The sequence below is a fragment of the Caretta caretta genome, chromosome 12, assembly GCF_965140235.1.
Source record: "Caretta caretta isolate rCarCar2 chromosome 12, rCarCar1.hap1, whole genome shotgun sequence".
NCBI lineage: Eukaryota > Metazoa > Chordata > Testudines > Cheloniidae > Caretta > Caretta caretta.
In genome coordinates, this window is record NC_134217.1 from 42,253,197 (window position 1) to 42,271,261 (window position 18,065).

General features: G+C 40.0%; 1 protein-coding gene across 1 annotated transcript in view; it reads left to right on the forward strand.

The window, feature by feature from the left end:
- The window catches only part of ZFHX3 (zinc finger homeobox 3), a 930,873-nt gene that overhangs the window by 101,985 nt on the left and 810,823 nt on the right, over nt 1-18,065 (forward strand). The window lies entirely within an intron of this gene.

Here is an 18,065-nt window from a genome sequence, read left to right on the forward strand (position 1 = left end):
GAATTTGTAAATAACTAAGTAGCTCGCCAAGGAAGCCTCCCATGAATAGGATGGAGCAGCCATCCTGACAATGTTTCCCCCCAGTCCTGCCAGCCCTGCATGCCTATGCAGGGGAGGCAAAGAGTGGAGTGGTGCTCTGCTTTTCATCTTCTCTCTCTTGGCTTTACACCCTGCAGGATTCAGTTTCATGAATAAGCCATTTCATTAAAATTAGACTGTCCATGAAATGAAATGTTACCATCTGGCAGATGGCTCATAAAACAAAATCTAGGGAGCCACCTGGATTTTAGGGATTTGAGTTACCTGAACTGAAAGGAAACTTTACTAGTCTTGCTGATATTATGTGAGACTTGCTTTGGAAACTTGAAGTGAAACCCGTTTTACAGATGTTAGGCTTTCTGTTAAGTAGAGCATGTTCTCTAAATGCAGGAAATGGCGTCACCATTTAGTGATGGTCTTGGAAAGGAGAAGGTTGATGTAGCTTATCAATGTGTGAGACACACAAAGTTAATCAGAATGGCTGTTTCTTTTCGGATGACCTGGATAAATGAATCCTTGTGACCGTAGATATGAAATAGATCTCCAGAGAGGCTGTTTGCAAATAGGGCCTCCTGCCCCTTTCTCCCCACCAACAGGTGAATAACACTGTGCCAGCAAGGAAGACAGATATTGTTGAATCATGAATCACCCTGTGCCAGTTTTCCTGGGAAGACTCAATTCCCATTTTGATTCCATTCCTATCAAGTTGTGAAACGGTGCATTCATGAGATGCTGCATTTACTTTTGTCAAATTTACTAAGCAAATATAATAGATGAAGGATTAAATCATTTTGAATAACTTCAGCTCGTACTTAGAGAAAGTTTTTAATTAGCGTTTTCTCCTCAAAAACACAATCCAGTGGGGGCAATCTCAATTTTTAAAATAATGAAATTTGCAGTAAACTAGGACCTTTCAAGTTCTATAAGAAGTATGTCCCTGATATGTCCCTCGAGAGATGAGTCTTGTACCTCACATTTTCTTCCATAATTAGTGCTGTTTAACCAACTCACTATCAGAGAAAGTGTCATTGATGGATTTGTATTTGCTGGCTGAGAGCTACAAGGTGGCAGAAAAGATTAAACTTATACTGGTAAATCTAGCTAGCTTTCCTAGGTGTTTTGGGTTGTCCATTTGTAGTCTAAAAACTCTGAGATAAAATTCCTGGTTTTGTTTTATTTTAGTGATTGTTTTTTCCAGACAAATTCCTGTTTCTCTTGCAGCTTGTCATTTGTTATTTCAAAAACTTTACTTCAGGAGTTTGGAGTGTCTTGTTATACTTTGTACATGAGTTTATGTGTATGAGCTGTAGTAAAGTGCAGTGATGGCTTAAAAACACTATAGTTACTTAAAAGAGATGACTTTGATTGTGTGTTTTTTGTTCCCATCACAATAACACTTTGCAGGTGATTATTAAATTAGAGATTTTCTTTGTTTTTCTAACAAAAAAAAAGAAACCTTTTCATGTCAGCGCCAATTATGAGTGGTAATTTTTCACATTTTACAAAAGAATTTTCTGTCCTATCTACACGCCCCCCCCCCCTCCCCCAAGTTAAGAAGGGCTTTGACACACTATGACAATGAAGAGGGTTTTTTTTTTGTTGTTTTTTTTTTTGCATACACAGTGCTTTTGACTTTTCTTTAAAAAAAAATCTGTTGACTCTATTGAAATGTGACAGGGCAATATTTAACCTGAATAGAGTCATGTTGACTCCTCTTATTAAAACTGACAGTTAAGGACATTCCTCTCTTTATTCCTTTTGATACACGCAGACAAGTCTTCACTGCTAACTAATATACAAAATCAAAAACAAAAAAATACAGAATGAGCAGATGAGTACCTTATAAACAATATATGAATGACAATTGCAAGTTTAATCTAGCAAAGAAACCTTTTTTTATCCTTTAAGAAAATTAAAGCCCTTTCAAATTAGCTTGATATATGAAGACAGGCTGACATCATTAATTTTCAAGTATTCATTCTTCCTCTGTCCTTGCTCCCTCTCACAGATATATATTGTTGCATTATGTTCTGGATAGGTCCACAGTGACATCTATAGCTAAACATGGAGTTTGCTTTGGCTAGTATGGGAGGAGCTAAAATCATAAGTCTCAGATCTGTTCTTCCTCTTCCCTAGCTGCTTTGTTTTTTGTTTTCCCCTCTTCTCTCTCTGTCTGAAAGAGCCGATGCTACTGACAGAAGGCTGGTTCTCCTTTTATTATGTAATTTTTGCTTTGTTCTTTGAGTCAGGATGTAATGTAAACTTGCACCCTTAATGTTGTGGTGCCTTCATCTGCAGGAAGGAGCTCCTTAGCGAGGTGTACACGTTGTTCTTCTGAATCTGGCATACTGAAGTCTCCAAAAGCTGGAAAGGGCTAATTAATTGTTTACAGTGTGTTACCTTCCTTTGGATAAAAAGCGCACACATCTACTGTAATGCATCACTGTGAACTTCCTGACAACACATTTAGCTAAAGGTGTGTACAGTTTGAAAGGTTAATTTGGGCCTTTGTTAAACTGGGCCTCCTAGCTTGAGAGAGAGAAGTATAGGGGGAGCAGAGAAGGTTCAACTGGAACATTTCTATGCCCCTTCTCTAATTCACGGCAGGTAGTAACTCTTCTTACACAGGACTAGAAACTATTTTTCATCTCTGGAAGGTAATCTACTTCAAAGTAGGATTGGGTCAGAGTATATGGTCTGAAACTCCAGGTGTCTGAGCACTAGGTACTCAAGCAACAGAAAATTCCATTCATAAGTCAGAGTCATTTAGGGTAAAGCTTTGAAGGAGATGGAGCAGCATTATAATAGGTCAGGCCCACTCTCTGAATCCGTTCTTTTCCCATTGTTCAGTAAATTTAAGAGAGGGAAAAGTCAGATGAATATTTTGTGCTAGTCCCAGATGAGTGTGGAAGAATCTATAATGCCCCAAGTCAGACAATTCAGACTTCTACAAGAAATAGTCTACTGCACCACATGCCAGCCTCGCCCCATGGCTGAATTGGATCTATATGGATACATCCTCATGGAGGTCAGAGGAGGATGATCAGACCATCAGCGGTATATTCAAGGAAATCCTGGCAAGGCAAGATAAATTGTGACACTCATGGACATCAATGGAGAAGACTGAAAGAAGAAACACAAGACTGAATACAATGGATTATAGAATTAATAGAATTATAGAATAGAATAGAATTATAGAATTAATGGTGTTGAACGACCTGCAAATCAAACTGAATTTAAGGTAAAAAACTTAACCTCTTTTCTAGTGGGAGTTAGATTGCAAAAGAAGGTGCAATTAAAAGGAATGTTTTGCTGGAGAATGTGTGTGTTAGGCATCTAGGCTGGGGAAGAAGCTCCAGACCTTGTTGCATATGGAAATGTGTGGTCTCTATTGACTTGTTTAAATATAAAAGATAGTATAATTTTGTTTGTGTGTGGGTATGCATACTTACACCATTCCTGTACAGAAATAAGATGGAGACAACATGGGTGGAAGAATTATTGCATCTTTTACAGACATGGATGAATGAGAGCAAATCCTCAGAGCAGTGAAAAACGAAGAGGGGAAACAATGTTCTTGATAGAGCAAAGCCAATGATTATATTCCAAGCCGAGCTCTGTGCAATATTATTTTTATTTTTCTCATTTATATGCCTGGAGCACCCACTTGTGATCAGGGCTCCACTGTCTTAGTACTGTATAAACATTTAAATCACCATTACTGCCCCAAAGAGTGACAAGAAGTGAACGTAATAAAGAACCAGAGTGTGGATGAGAGGTGAATGTAACCATGATAAGATTACTGTACTGTTAAACAACAAACAAACAAAAACAGTCCTTTGCGGGTGCCAAATTACTGGAAAGCACCTGAGTGGAACTCTCACAATACAATGTACGATATGTTTTGTTGGATGTTAAACCAAGTTGTTTTAAAAATTATGATTGTGTTGTACTTTCCTTAAAAGATCCTGGAGGAACATTGTAAAATATTTGGCTATTGTTTGAATTTGGCTATTCCCACTGGAGTTCACTAAACATAAAGCGTTTTCTATGCATGGAAAATGCAAACTACAATTTATTCATAACCCAAGTGGGTGACTCATCTGCAAACATGGCTTTGGCTATTGTTTTTATGCTAGTAATTTACCAATCTATCTTTCTAGTCTGGACCCATCTTCCTCATCCAAAGTAAAATCTTGGCCTGCTTTTTGGTATCTCCTCATAAAGATCCAGGTCCCATCTGCAACTTAACCTGGCCAAACGCAAGCGCCTAATCTTTCCCCTTTTCCTCAACCTCCTGGTTTTCTCCTGGTGAACAACCCCACCATTCTCCCGGTTGCTCAAACCCATAATATTGACTATATCATTTGCCATGTCTCTCTCCTTTGACACGCATCCGGGCTATATCTAAATCTTGCCACTTCTTCCTGCACAGCATCTCCATTTGACCCATCTTCTTCCATGGCATCAAACAAAAACAAAACAAACAAAAACAAACATGGCATCAAACAAAAATGTGGTGTTCTTCTTTCCAAAGCCCTCTATCAGGGTGGGTTAATTTAAATCAAAATGATTTAAGCCACTGCTTTTAATTATGATTTTAATCAGCAAGCAGGAAACATTGATTTAAACAATTGATTTTAATTGTTTTGTCTTTGCACTTTTTAGTTATTTTCCTAAAGAAAGATTAGAAGCTGAAAGACCCAGAACCTGGGTTTGGGTGACAGGGCATGGATCACTTGATGATAACTTGTCTGTTCATTCCCTTTGGGGCACCTGCCATTGGCCACTGTCAGAAGACAGGATTCTAGGCTTGATGGACCTTTGGTCTGACCCAGTATGGCCATTCTTAGTTTTTTATTGATTCTCATTGGTTGGTAACCATTAAAAAATGCTGATTTGCAGCTAAATATAACCTTTGCACTAAATTTAGTGCTTTTTGGGGGGGGGGCTAACCAGGATACACTGTATCTGTACACATTTATTTAAACAGTTATATAGCTTAACTTACATTTATTCAAATTCTTATATTTTAAATTTTGTATTACATTGGAAAACAGTGGATGATGCATTTCTCTTTTGATGATGGATTTTTTGCTTGTGATTTGTATCAAGCTCTGTTTGGATAAAAATTCAATTTAAAAAGCATAAAAATATCAGTTTAATTTTTTATTCAATAAAACTACTTTATGTGCTGATACATAATAGAAAATGTTTATCATAATATATATAGTATTTAAAACTGATTTATTAAACAAAGCAAATATGATCTGCAGTTAACAAATTGATTGTTTCTGGCCACCATGTCCTTCAAAATTGTAAAACTAGTAGATCTCATCCTTTCACACCCAATTTTTATTCATAGATTGGAAGAAGAAAACAGACTTTCTTGCTTTTTCAACTCAACTGTTTTCTTAACTTTGAATTAACTTGTTATTAAACTGAACTAGTTGAATAAACGGAAATGAAGAAATTATTCTCCCTGTGCCTGCAGAAGAAGCTACTGCTGCCAAAAGCTGGTTTAGCACTTCAACAGACTCTGATTCCAGATGTTAGCCAGTGACTTCCATCAGTGGTTTGCCTTTCTATAAAACTAGATAGGAAACATGTTCTACTTAATATTACTTTTTGTCATTTAATTTACATTTATTATTTTTCTCATTTAATTTAAATAATTTTAATAGATTATAAGACGTTTAGGTCTTAACATAAGATGTTAATTTCAAATTTAATTTCAAATAGGTTTGTTTTTTAAAATAAACCTGTATTTAAATTAAACCAATAAATTCTGATTTAAATATAAAAATCTGTTTTTTTAATTTAACGCTCCACCTATAGATTTGTATCCAACCTCCTCTCTATAGCTGAGCTTTCTGCACTGTTATCTTCTTGCCAGTTTGACTCCCCTTCATTCCACCAAAGATGCTAGCCGTGATTACCTGCTTCTTCACCAAACACTTTTGCGCTTTCTCCCATGCTACCACATAAGAGTGGGAAAGGCTCCCAGTTAAAGTCTCCACCTTATCTTTCATGTGTCTTCTCCACCTCTGCCATAATGCATACAAAAGACTGCAGTCAGATAATGGCTAGGCAATGGCAAGTTTTGGTCAGTGGTACTGAGTGGTTAGGAATTGTGCACATCCTATTATATTTGTAACCCTGTCTCCTATGCCACCCATCTGGCCTGCTTGTTTGTTTGATTGATCTGTTACATATTGTCATTTAGATTGTAAGCTCTTTTACACTGGGGCAGTGACTATCTTTTTTTATGTTTATTCAGTGATTAACATAATTGGGCCCAACTTGGCTGTGGCTGTCAGATGCTGTCATAAATCTAAAGGGACGGGTAACCACCTTTCTGTATACAGTGCTATAAAATCCCTCCTGGCCAGAGGCAAAGTCATTTTACCTGTAAAGGGTTAAGAAGCTAGGATAACCTTGCTGGCACCTGACCAAAATGACCAATGAGGAGACAAGTTACTTTCAAAGCTGGAGGGTGGGGGGACAAAGGGTCTGTCTGTCTGTGTGATGCTTTTGCCGAGACCAGAGCAGGAATGCAGGTCAGAACTCCTGTATAAGGCTAATAAGCAATCTAGTTAAATATGCGTTAGATTCTGTTTTGTTTAAATGGCTGATAAAATAAGTTGTGCTGAATGGAATGTATATTCCTGTTTTTGTGTCTTTTTGTAACTTAAGGTTTTGCCTAGAGGGATTCTCTATGTTTTAAATCTGACTACTCTGTAAGGTATTTACCATCCTGATTTTACAGAGGTTTGTCTTTTACTTTTTTTTTAATTAAACTTCTTCTTTTAAGAACCTGATTGCTTTTTCATTGTTCTTAAGATCCAAGGGTTTGGGTCTGTGTTCACCGATGTAAATTGGTGAGGATTTTTATCAAGCCTTCCCCAGGAAAGAGGGTGTAGGGCTTGGGGGGATTTTGGGAGGAAAGCCATTTTGAAGTGGGCTCTTTCCCTGTTCTTTGTGTAACACTTTGGTGGTGGCAGCATAAGGTCCAAGGACAAAAGGTAAAAGTTTGTACCTTGGGGAAGTTTTAACCTAAGCTGGTAAGAATAAGCTTAGGGGGTCTTTCATGCAGTTCCCCACATCTAGAGTTCAGAGTGGGGAAGGAACCTTGACAGATGCTATCACAATATAAAATATGAAATAATAATTAGAATAAACAGATAACGTTAAACATGATAAACATGGGTAGTATGTCAGGTGGAACATAAAACATTCACTCTTTACTTTGGTTCTCAAAGAAGACATTGAAATTCTATGGTTGCCCTCCTTTCACCTGCCAACAGAGGCCAGTAGCTGTTGTTATACTGGATTTCTGTAGTCTTTTCTGTTACATTCATTAAATATTTAGTCCAGGGTTCTTTTCATCCCAAGGGAAAGAGGCAGGAGCTATATTTGGTTACAATATAATTATTTATAAATATTGCAAAATACCCTTTTTAAAAAAAATAGCATGGAGCAATGGTTCCCATGGGATCCCACATAGCGGAACCGGTAGAATCAGGCAGCTATTACCTTGGGCTGCCTTCTTTCGAAGAAGGAATCCCCAGTGCAGCTGTATTCAAAGAAGCTCTTTAAATAAAACAAACAAAGCTTTTAAAAGCACCATAAGTAACTGCAAGGACATGTGGCTCAGAAGGAGAAAATCAAAGATAGCAACTAGGATTTTTTATTTGCTACAGAAATCTGCAGACTATTGGCTGGATTCTGCAATGAAGCAACATTTGTGTAAGGGATAATGTCACTGTTCCCTATATCTCCATCTATCTGTTAGGGTGAGTCAGACTCTTTTCCAGGGATATAGTTGTAAAGTGATATTGGTTTTAGATTGTCTGTCTTGTCTTTTGTGGAAAATACTTCTTTACCATCACTGGTAGCATCACATAAAATCATAGAAGATTAGGGATGGAAGAGACCTCAGGAGGTCATCTAGTCCAACCCCCTGCTCAAAGCAGGACCAACCCCAACTAAATCATCCCAGCCAGGGCTTTGTCAAGCTGGGCCTTAAAAACCTCTAAGGATGGATATTCCACCACCTCCCTAGGTAACGCATTCCAGTGCTTCACCACCCTCCTAGAGAAATAGTTTTTCCTAATATCCAACCTAAACCCCCCCCACTGCAACTTGAGACCATTGCTCCTTGTTCTGTCATCTGTCACCACTGAGAATAGCCCAGCTCCATCCTCTTTGGAACCCCCCTTCAGGTAGTTGAAGGCTGCTATCAAATCCCCCCTCACTCTTCTGCAGACTAAATAACCCCAGTTCCCTCAGCCTCTCCTCATAAGTCATGTGCCCCAGCCCCCTGATCATTTTCATTGTCCTCTGCTGTACTCTCTCCAATTTGTCCACATCCCTTCTATAGTGGGGGGACCAAAACTGGATGCAATACTCCAGGTGCAGCCTCAACAGTGTTGAATAGAGGGGAATAATCACTTCCCTCGATCTGCTGGCAATGATCCTATTAATGCAGTCCAATATGGCTCATATCCAGCTTCTCGTCCACTGTAATCCCCAGGTCCTTTTCTGCAGAACTGCTGTTTAGCCAGTTGATCCCCAGCCTGTAGCAATGCCTGGGATTCTTCCATCCTAAGTGCCGAACTCTGCACTTGTCCTTGTTGAACTTCATTAGATCTCTTTTGGCCCAATCCTCCAATGTGTCTAGGTCACTCAACCCTATCCCTACCATCCAGCGTATCTACCTCTTCCCCCAGCTTAGTGTCATCCGCGAACTTGATTAGGTTGCAATCCATCCCATCATCCAGATCATTAATTAAGATGTTGAACAAAACTCCGCTTGATACCAGATGCCAACTTGACATTGAGCTGTTGATCACTACCTGTTGAGCCCGACGATCTAGCCAGCTTTCTATCCACCTTATAGTCCATTCATCCAGCCCATACTTCTTTAGCTTGCTGGCAAGAATACTGTGGGAGACCATATCAAAAGCTTTGCCAAAGTCAAGGTATATCATGTCCACCACTTTCCCCATATCCACAGTTATCTCATCATAGCAGGCAATCAGATTGGCCAGGCATGACTTGCCCTTGGTGGATCCATGTTAACTGTTCCTGATCACCTTCCTTTCCTCCAAGTGCTTCAAAATGGATTCCTTGAGAACCTACTCCATGATTTTTCCAGGGACAGAGATTAGGCTGACTGGTCTGTGGTTCCCCAGATTCTCCTTCTTCCATTTTTAAAAGATGGGCACCATATTTGCCTTTTTCCAGTCGTCCGGGTCCTTCCCCGATCACCACAAGCATTCAAAGATAATGAGCAATGGCTCTGTAATCACATCAGCCAACTCTCTCAGCACCCTTGGATGCATTGCATCTGGCCCCATGGACTTGTGCATGTCCAGCTTTTCTAAATAGTCCTTAACCTGTTCTTTCACTACTGAGGGCTGCTCACCTCCTCCCCATACTGTGCTTCCCAGTGCATCAGACTGGGAGCTGACCTTGTCTGTGAAGATCAAAGCAAAAAAAAAGCATTGAATACTTCAGCATTTTCCACATCCTCTGTCACTAGCTTGCCTCCCCCATTCAGTAAGGGTCCCACACTTTCCCTGACCACCTTCTTGTTGCTAACATACCAGTAGAAACCCTTCTTGTTACCCTTCACATCCTTTGCTTTCACATGCTTTCTTATTATTGAGCTCAACTGTTAAAAATAAGTTTCCGATAAAAGATGTCTAAACAGTGGAAAAAAGAAGATATGGAGTTGAATAGGAATTCTGACACTAGGAAAGGTTTCTGCTGCAAGTCCCTGAGAAACCCATGAAGATGAGTTAAGTTGTCAAATTTTACATAACAGAATACATTAACCACAGGACACTCCATTTGAAGGCAAGAGCATGGCAGACAATGGCACCAGGAAGGACACAGATGGACCACAAATGAATACATCCATCTGAAATAAAAAAAACAAATTATGTCTGAATTCAAGAAGAGTTGGCAGCCAAGGGCATAACTTTTGCTTGGTCAGCAACAAGGTGTGCACTGCCTTTTCATGTTGGACCACAGAAACAAACTGTTTAAGCATGAAGGAAAGGAGTACTAGTGGCACCTTAGAGACTAACCAATGTATTTGATTAGTCTCTAAGGTGCCACTAGTCCTCCTTTTCTTTTTGCGAATACAGACTAACACGGCTGCTACTCTGAAACCTGTTTAAGCATGATATAAATGGAGAGGAAAACACAGAAAATCTTGTAAGTGAGCTCCCTCTTATCTGCAGAACCACTGTATTGTAGAGAAAGGGGATGAACACAGTTCTGTATTATTGGGTTTATCCACCTGGAGAATCATGAAAGAACAGATCTACTCATACTAATACATTGAGACAAGACGGCTCCTATGCCATGCACAGGCACTCAGGAAGCATATTTTTAAAGATGATAGTGCCAATCAGCAGAAGTAAATCTGGTAATTGAAATACCTGTTCTGTGCAGCAGTACGGATGTTCGCTGTATTTGGAAATATCCACCAGCTAAAAAATTGCATTTGTATCTTTTCTAGAGGTCATGTATTTTGACTTGTTCATAGATAGTCAGAGGATCTTTCTAATGATTGATTGTGGTGGATAGCCTGGTAAAAGCAAGGAACTGGAATTGCATCTGTTGCATATCATAAGTCAGCAGTGCATTTGAAATAAGCCTTGGTTTAGAATTGCAGCCCTAATTTTCATTTTTTATATAAAGCTTTTAAAAATATACCTTTAAATTTATTCTTCAGGAAGAAACAAACTTTTATTACAGGTTTCAGAGTAACAGCCGTGTTAGTCTGTATTCGCAAAAAGAAAAGGAGTACTTGTGGCACCTTAGAGACTAACCAATTTATTTGAGCATGAGCTTTCGTGAGCTACAGCTCACTTCATCGGATGCATACCGTGGAAACTGCAGCAGACTTTATATATACACAGAGAATATTTTCTATTGCTGTAAATTTGATTTGCCAGATGTTTGTCAGGTTTAATATAGATTTACAAAAGTCATTTTTTAGATTTTGACTGAGGGCATTTTTGGTGAATGAACAACTTTTACAGGAAAAAAACGAAATAATTTTTTACACGTTACAGATGCTGTAATTCCTTTAGAAGTGTATGGCATCTAAACTGTGTGGTGTTCCTTTGCTTTGCTTCTGTGAAATCAAGATTTCTGAGAAAAGGGAAACTGCAGCTTGGAGGTCTGTAAATGAGGGATGCAAGAAGAAATGATGAGGTGTGAGGACCTGGAAATACAGGCATTTATTTTGAAAATTAATTGAGCACTCCTAGGTCAGAGGAAAGTCATCCTCTAAGGTTATGAAACAATGGGGAATAAAGACATCCACTGTTCGTCCCACTAAGATACTGGTGACCAGTGTATACTGCGCACTCAGACCCTTTCTGACCATTTTTTGCCTGAATTTCTGTTCCCTTCCAGAATTTGTCAGTGGCACTTCACCGCACATTTTACGGAAGCCCCGAAACTACAATATTAGTTTTTACTGTTTCTAGTGCGGGGTCATTTTGATTTTGTTGTGAATATGTGTGCAAAAATAAAGAAAGAAATAGGGAGTCATTTATCTATAGCAATGCTTTCCCTTCTCTGTCTGAGCCACAGAGTTGCATGTTGTTGATGAAGTGAGGTCTAAAGTAATAAGGCTGGAGAAGGGCCCAAGTGGTGCTGTTCACATCTGAATTTCCCCAAAGATTCAGAGTGTTGAGATCTGTTGTTCCAGGTCAGCCCTTTATAGAGATGGGCCCAAGCCACATTAGGAGGGTCTCAGTTCTGGTGTCCTTGTTCCACCTAATCTCTACATAAGAGAGATGCAAGCAGGGGAAAAAACCCTACTTCCTCTCTTCTGGTTGTGCTCTGTACCTAGCTATGGTAGGTGAGAACTGGAAATCGACATTCTAGGCAGAGAAATTTAAGGGCAGAAAATTTGAGTGTGATCAACAGTATAAAGTTGTAACTATATTAATATTCTTGATTGGAAAATGAATGAGAAACCCGCGGATAACTAAGTGTAGCATATGATCACACACATTTTAGCGGTTACTCTTGTATCCAAATAAAAGACAGGCACTGAAATTTAATAAATATCTAACTTAAACCATCACCTGTGTGTTCCTTCTCTCTTGCTCTGAGCCCCCGCATCACTTTCTTTCTTTAAATCTCATTTCAAAAACCTTCCTTCTGTCTTTAGTTTGAGTGACTTTCTTTGGAAGTATGTTTTGGTAGCTTATGCTAGGGGTGCAATAGAGAAAGCCAGTGTATTGACTCCAAGGAAAGGACAGGCACGGACACTTATTAGTCAGGAGTTTGAACTCAGCAATTATATTCATGTGTTATTAAAGTGCAGCCTGTAAAACTTATCAGACTGGAACTTGATTTTAGCACCTTCTATTAATTTCAGCCCTCCTTGGTTCTCAGAATCATATTTGATTGTAGTAGTTACAAAAAATAAATTGTTGAACTGTGAGTTGTTCAACATTCTGCACTGAAGGCCCCCTTAGAAAGCCATTCAAAGGCTAGCAGAGTTTCTTAGCGTTCGTGTACTGTTCTGTGATTAGGACTCTTGAGAGATGATGACTCTGACTGTAGAAAATGCACACAAATATTATGGTTTGTAAATATAAAAAATAATCTTGGTTGGATAACTACTTCTATGTGACTATCTATACTCTTTGTTTACTTGACTAAGCAGCAGTAAAACATTCTCCATCTTCCCTTCCCCAAATTACAATATTGTTATACACATTCCAGTGTGAGACATCTATAAAGGAATTAACTTCAGTAACACTACATTATTTCAAATGGGTATGTTAGCCTGTCACTTGCTGGGGTCCTCAGGTCACCCTCTTTAATTAAGTCTTGTAAAGTTGAGTGTAAAGTCAATACCCACCCTGCCCCATCAGAGCTAGCACACTTTCCTAGGCTGCTTTTATCTGCATGCCCAATTTTCCACCTGGAATTTGTTTTAAAGAAGCCCAAACCCTATTTTATGAAACACTGAAGGCTGTATGGAATGTTCTGTCTCTCGGTCTGTTATCCATGCTCTGAAACTCAGAGCAAGCAAGTTGTACACTGCATTTTGATTCAGGTTAACCTATTATACTACAAATTGTGTTTGATATATCTTTAAATACTTTCTTTAATATTTTATAGGGTTTTTTTCCTATTGAATTAGCAGTAAAACAGCAGTGTTTCATATTTCAGAGCCTTTCCCGCCTTTCAGAGGCCTGTGTTTCACATGATCTGGTTACCAGCTGGACAGCCAGGGGCCAAACACAAAGAAAGGAGCTGCAGACTTCAACTCTATCCTGGTATTCAAACTGAGTTTCTAAACGTTATACTCTTTATACAAATAATCTGCTTTCTTCTATTTCACTTTTTCATTCTTAACTCCACAAAAATATAAGTCAGAGGCCTCTTCATTGATCCGTCCATTGTTTGCAGGGTTGACCACTAAAAACAAAGTAATTCAGTTTCTATGTATGTATTAGAGTGAGGTAGGCAGCCCATCACTGATGTCACCTGCACATTTAAACATCAATTTACATTTGCACACTCAATTCTGTTTACCTCTTCCAAAGAGAGCAATCCTCTTCTTCATCCTTCTACTCTGCCTCCTCCTCTTCATTATTATTATTATTTGTTTAGCGCCTACAAAGAACCTAAAATATGGGTTAAAAATGGCCACACAGCTGTCAGGAATGTAAATCTTAACATATATGAAAATGAAAGGGGGTTCCAAAGAGGATGGCTCTAGACTGTTCTCAATGGTAGCAGATGACAGAACGAGGAGTAATGGTCTCAAGTTGCAGTGGGGGAGGTTTAGATTGGATATTAGGAAAAACTTTTTCACTATGAGGGTGGTGAAACACTGGAATGCGTTACCTAGGGAGGTGGTAGAATCTCCTTCCTTAGAGGTTTTTAAGGTCAGGCTTGACAAAGCCCTGGCTGGGATGATTTAACTGGGAATTGGTCCTGCTTCGAGCAGGGGGTTGGACTAGATGACCTTCTGGGGTCCCTTCCAACCCTGATATTCTATGATTCTATGATTCTATGAACAGACCTGCTGAAACATATGGTTAACCCACAATAGACGTTATATTCTTGACCAATAAAGGAGAATTAGACAAAGAGCCCACAGAGAACTGGAGATGTAGAGGAGATTGAAGGAGAATAAATGTGGTACCTGTTTTCAAAATGGAAATAAGAGTGATCCCTGCAATTATTGTCCAGTTAAGTGTAACTTTGACCCTTAGAAAAATAAGGTAGCAAATGCTAAGAGTATGAAATCACTAGAGTCTTAGTTATGTCTGTTAAACACAACCCACTGTGGAGGAGCTGCAGTGCACCAGGAGGCATTCTGCAGACCACCTGGAACTCCCTGGTGCACAGTGGAAGCACGCAACACTGTTGCACCTCTTTAAGGAATGACACATACCCTTCCCGGGTCTGCGTGTGTGTGTGTGCACGTGCAGAAGTCATGGTTCTGTCCACTCTTGGCACCTTTCTGCACCTCACTATCCCTTTTTGGGAGTCAGGTACCCCCAGAGAAATAATTGGAGAGCAGCCCCTGAGCTAATTGGATCACAGATATTTGCAATTTGGCCTGGCTATACAAGTTGGAGACTCCTCCCTCCCTCCCCCCCCCCCCCCAGGTACCACATGTTGATTATTGAGAGGCTAACAGAATCAGGAATAATAAGCAGCAAAAACGTAGAAAGAAAAAATCCTTCCTTTTTCTGACAAAATTACAAAATTAATGGACGCAGGGAATGCAGTAGATTTGATTCTGAATGAGACGTTTGTGAGTACTGGACTGACAGGTGACTGATTCACAGGGCAGAGAATGGATTATGAATGAAATCTTACTGAAGAATTTTAAAAGTGCATTTGCTGTGAAAAGTGCCTTTCATAGAATCATAGAATATCAGGGTTGGAAGGGACCTCAGGAGGTCATCTAGTCCAACCCCCTGCTCAAAGCAGGACCAACCCCAACTAAATTATCCCAGCCAGGGCTTTGTCAAGCCTGACCTTAAAAACTTCAAAGGAAGGAGATTCCACCCCCTCCCTAGGTAACGCATTCCAGTGTTTCACCACTCTCCTAGTGAAAAAGTTTTTCCTCATATCTAAGCTAAACCTCCCCCACTGCAACTTGAGACCATTACTCCTTGTTCTGTCATCAGCTACCACTGAGAACAGTCTAGAGCCATCCTCTTTGGAACCCCCTTTCAGGTAGTTGAAAGCAGCTATCAAATCCCCCCCTCATTCTTCTCTTCTGCAGACTAAACAATCCCAGTTCCCTCAGCCTCTCCTCATAAATCATGTGTTTCCAGTCCCCTAATCATTTTTGTTGCCCTCCACTGGACGTTTTCCAATTTTTTCACATCCTTCTTGTAGTGTGGGGCCCAAAACTGGACACAGTACTCCAGATGAGGCCTCACCAATGTCAAATAGAGGGGAATGATCACGTCCCTCGATCTGCTGGCAATGGCCCTACTTATACATCCCAAAATGCCATTGGTCTTCTTGGCAACAAGGGCACACTGTTGACTCATATCCAGCTTCTCATCGACTGTAACCCCTAGATCCTTTTCTGCAGAACTGCTGCCAAGCCATTCAGTCCCTAGTCTGTAGCGGTGTGTGGTATTTTTGCATCCTAAGTGCAGGACACTGCACTTGTCCTTGTTGAACCTCATCAGATTTCTTTTGGCCCAATCCTCTGATTTGTCTAGGGCCCTCTGTATCCTATCCCTACCCTCCAGAGTATCTACCTCTCCTCCCAGTTTAGTGTCATCTGCAAACTTGCTGAGGGTGCAATCCACGCCATCCTCCAGATCATTAATGAAGAATATTGAACAAAACCGGCCCGAGGACTGACCCTTGGGGCACTCCACTTGATACCGGCTGCCAACTAGACATGGAGCCATTGATCGCTACCCGTTGAGCCTGACAATTTAGCCAGCTTTCTATCCACTTTATAATCCATTCATCCAGCCCATACTTCTTTAACTTGCTGGCAAGAATACTGTGGGAGACCATGTCAAAAGCTTTGCTAAAGTCAAGGAACAACATGTCCACTGCTTTCCCCTCATCCACCAAGTCAGTTATCTCATCATAGAAGGCAATTAGATTAGTCAGGCATGACTTGCCCTTGGTGAATCCAGGCTGACTGTTCCTGATCACTTTCCTCTCCTCTAAGTGCTTCGGAATTGATTCCTTGAGGACCTGCTCCATGATTTTTCCAGGGACTGAGGTGAGGCTGACTGGCCTGTAGTTCCCCGGATCCTCCTCCTTCCCTTTTTTAAAGATTGGCACTACATTAGCCTTTTTCCAGTTGTCCGGGACCTCCCCCGATCGCCATGAGTTTTCGAAGATAATGGCCAATGGCTCTGCAATCACATCCGCCAACTCCTTTAGCACTCTCGGATCCAGTGCATCTGGCCCCCTGGACTTGTGCTCGTCCAGCTTTTCTAAATATTCCCGAACCACTTCTTTCTCCACAGAGGGCTGGTCACCTTCTCCCCATGCTGTGCTGCCCAGTGCAGGAGTCTGGGAGCTGACCTTGTTTGTGAAGACAGAGGCAAAAAAAGCATTGAGTACATTAGCTTTTTCCACATCCTCTGTCACTAGGTTGCCTCCCGCATTCAGTAAGGGGCCCACACTTTCCTTGACTTTCTTCTTGTTGCCAAGATACCTGAAGAAACCCTTCTTGTTACTCTTAACATCTCTTGCTAGCTGCAACTCCAGGTGTGATTTGGCCTTCCTGATTTCACTCCTGCATGCCTGAGCAATATTTTTATACTGTTCCCTGGTCATTTGTCCAATCTTCCACTTCTTGTAAGCCTCTTTTTTGTGTTTTGTGTTCTTTGTGAAAGCCAGGGTGGGGTTCCACAGTTATTGTGTCAGAATTATTTTCCAGGTCAGAGAGGCTCTGTTTAAAAGTAAAAAGAGGTTTCTTCTGTTACCTCTGCAAAGTCAGTCTAGGCTTGGATGACTTGTCTGTAGTAGAAAACTTGCACGAATGTAGCTACAATCAGCATGGTTAAATGAGTGCAAACCCCTAATAAAGATGCATTTAAGCCAATTTAACTTACTGAATTAAGCAAAATTGGTCTGTGTGATTTAAACCAGTCCCACTGTCCATAGAGGGGGTTTACACTAAGGGGGTGTAACTAGGTCAATTTGAGTTACATTGATGAAAGTTTTCTAATATAATCAAGGCCTTAGAATCAAGCTGGGGTTTTTTAAAAAACATTTAATGTGTCATTACTATAATCAAGGTTAATTAGGCCCTTATTGACTCATTTACAGCTGCTGTTGTCTTCAGGAGATCTGCACTGGTGTAACAGATTGGAACTTAGAAATTTTGTTCATAATGCATGAAATAAAATAGAACTTAGCTCTCGCAACCTTTGCTGAGTTGGCTCGGTAGGGCCAAAAATCAGTAAAGAACAATTTTTGTCACTAATGTCAGCAGATCTGACCCTGAATATACACAGGGAGCAGACATGTTGAGTGAGAAAATACCATTTTTACATAGTCATTTTTCAGAATAAGGCCAATTGCCATAAAATAATCATTTTCCAAACTGGTGAGGAAGGATGAGGGATGGGACGCACATTCTATATCAGATGAACTACAAATTGTTCCCCAAAAGTAACATGAGAACTTTAAATACTTGAACTGTTCAGGTTGCAGCATGTGCTTCTCTTGTGACCTTGGTGAACTTAAGACTGGTTAAAACAAAAAAGTAAAATAAAAAAAATGATTTATCTGCAGGCTGGTTTTTCCAAACTCTTTGAGCTGATGTTTTTACTGTACTTGTTATATTTAAACAACAGCAACATATGTGTCTGTGTGCTTTTGTGTGTGCATCTGTTTATGGGCATGCGTGCATGTGTATGAACATGTGTATGAATTAAGTGGAGTGAAATATTGGCTAAATGAGGGAGACATAAGGTAGCCACCTGTTCTGACATAATGTTGAGTGCATATGCACCAAAGAGAACTAG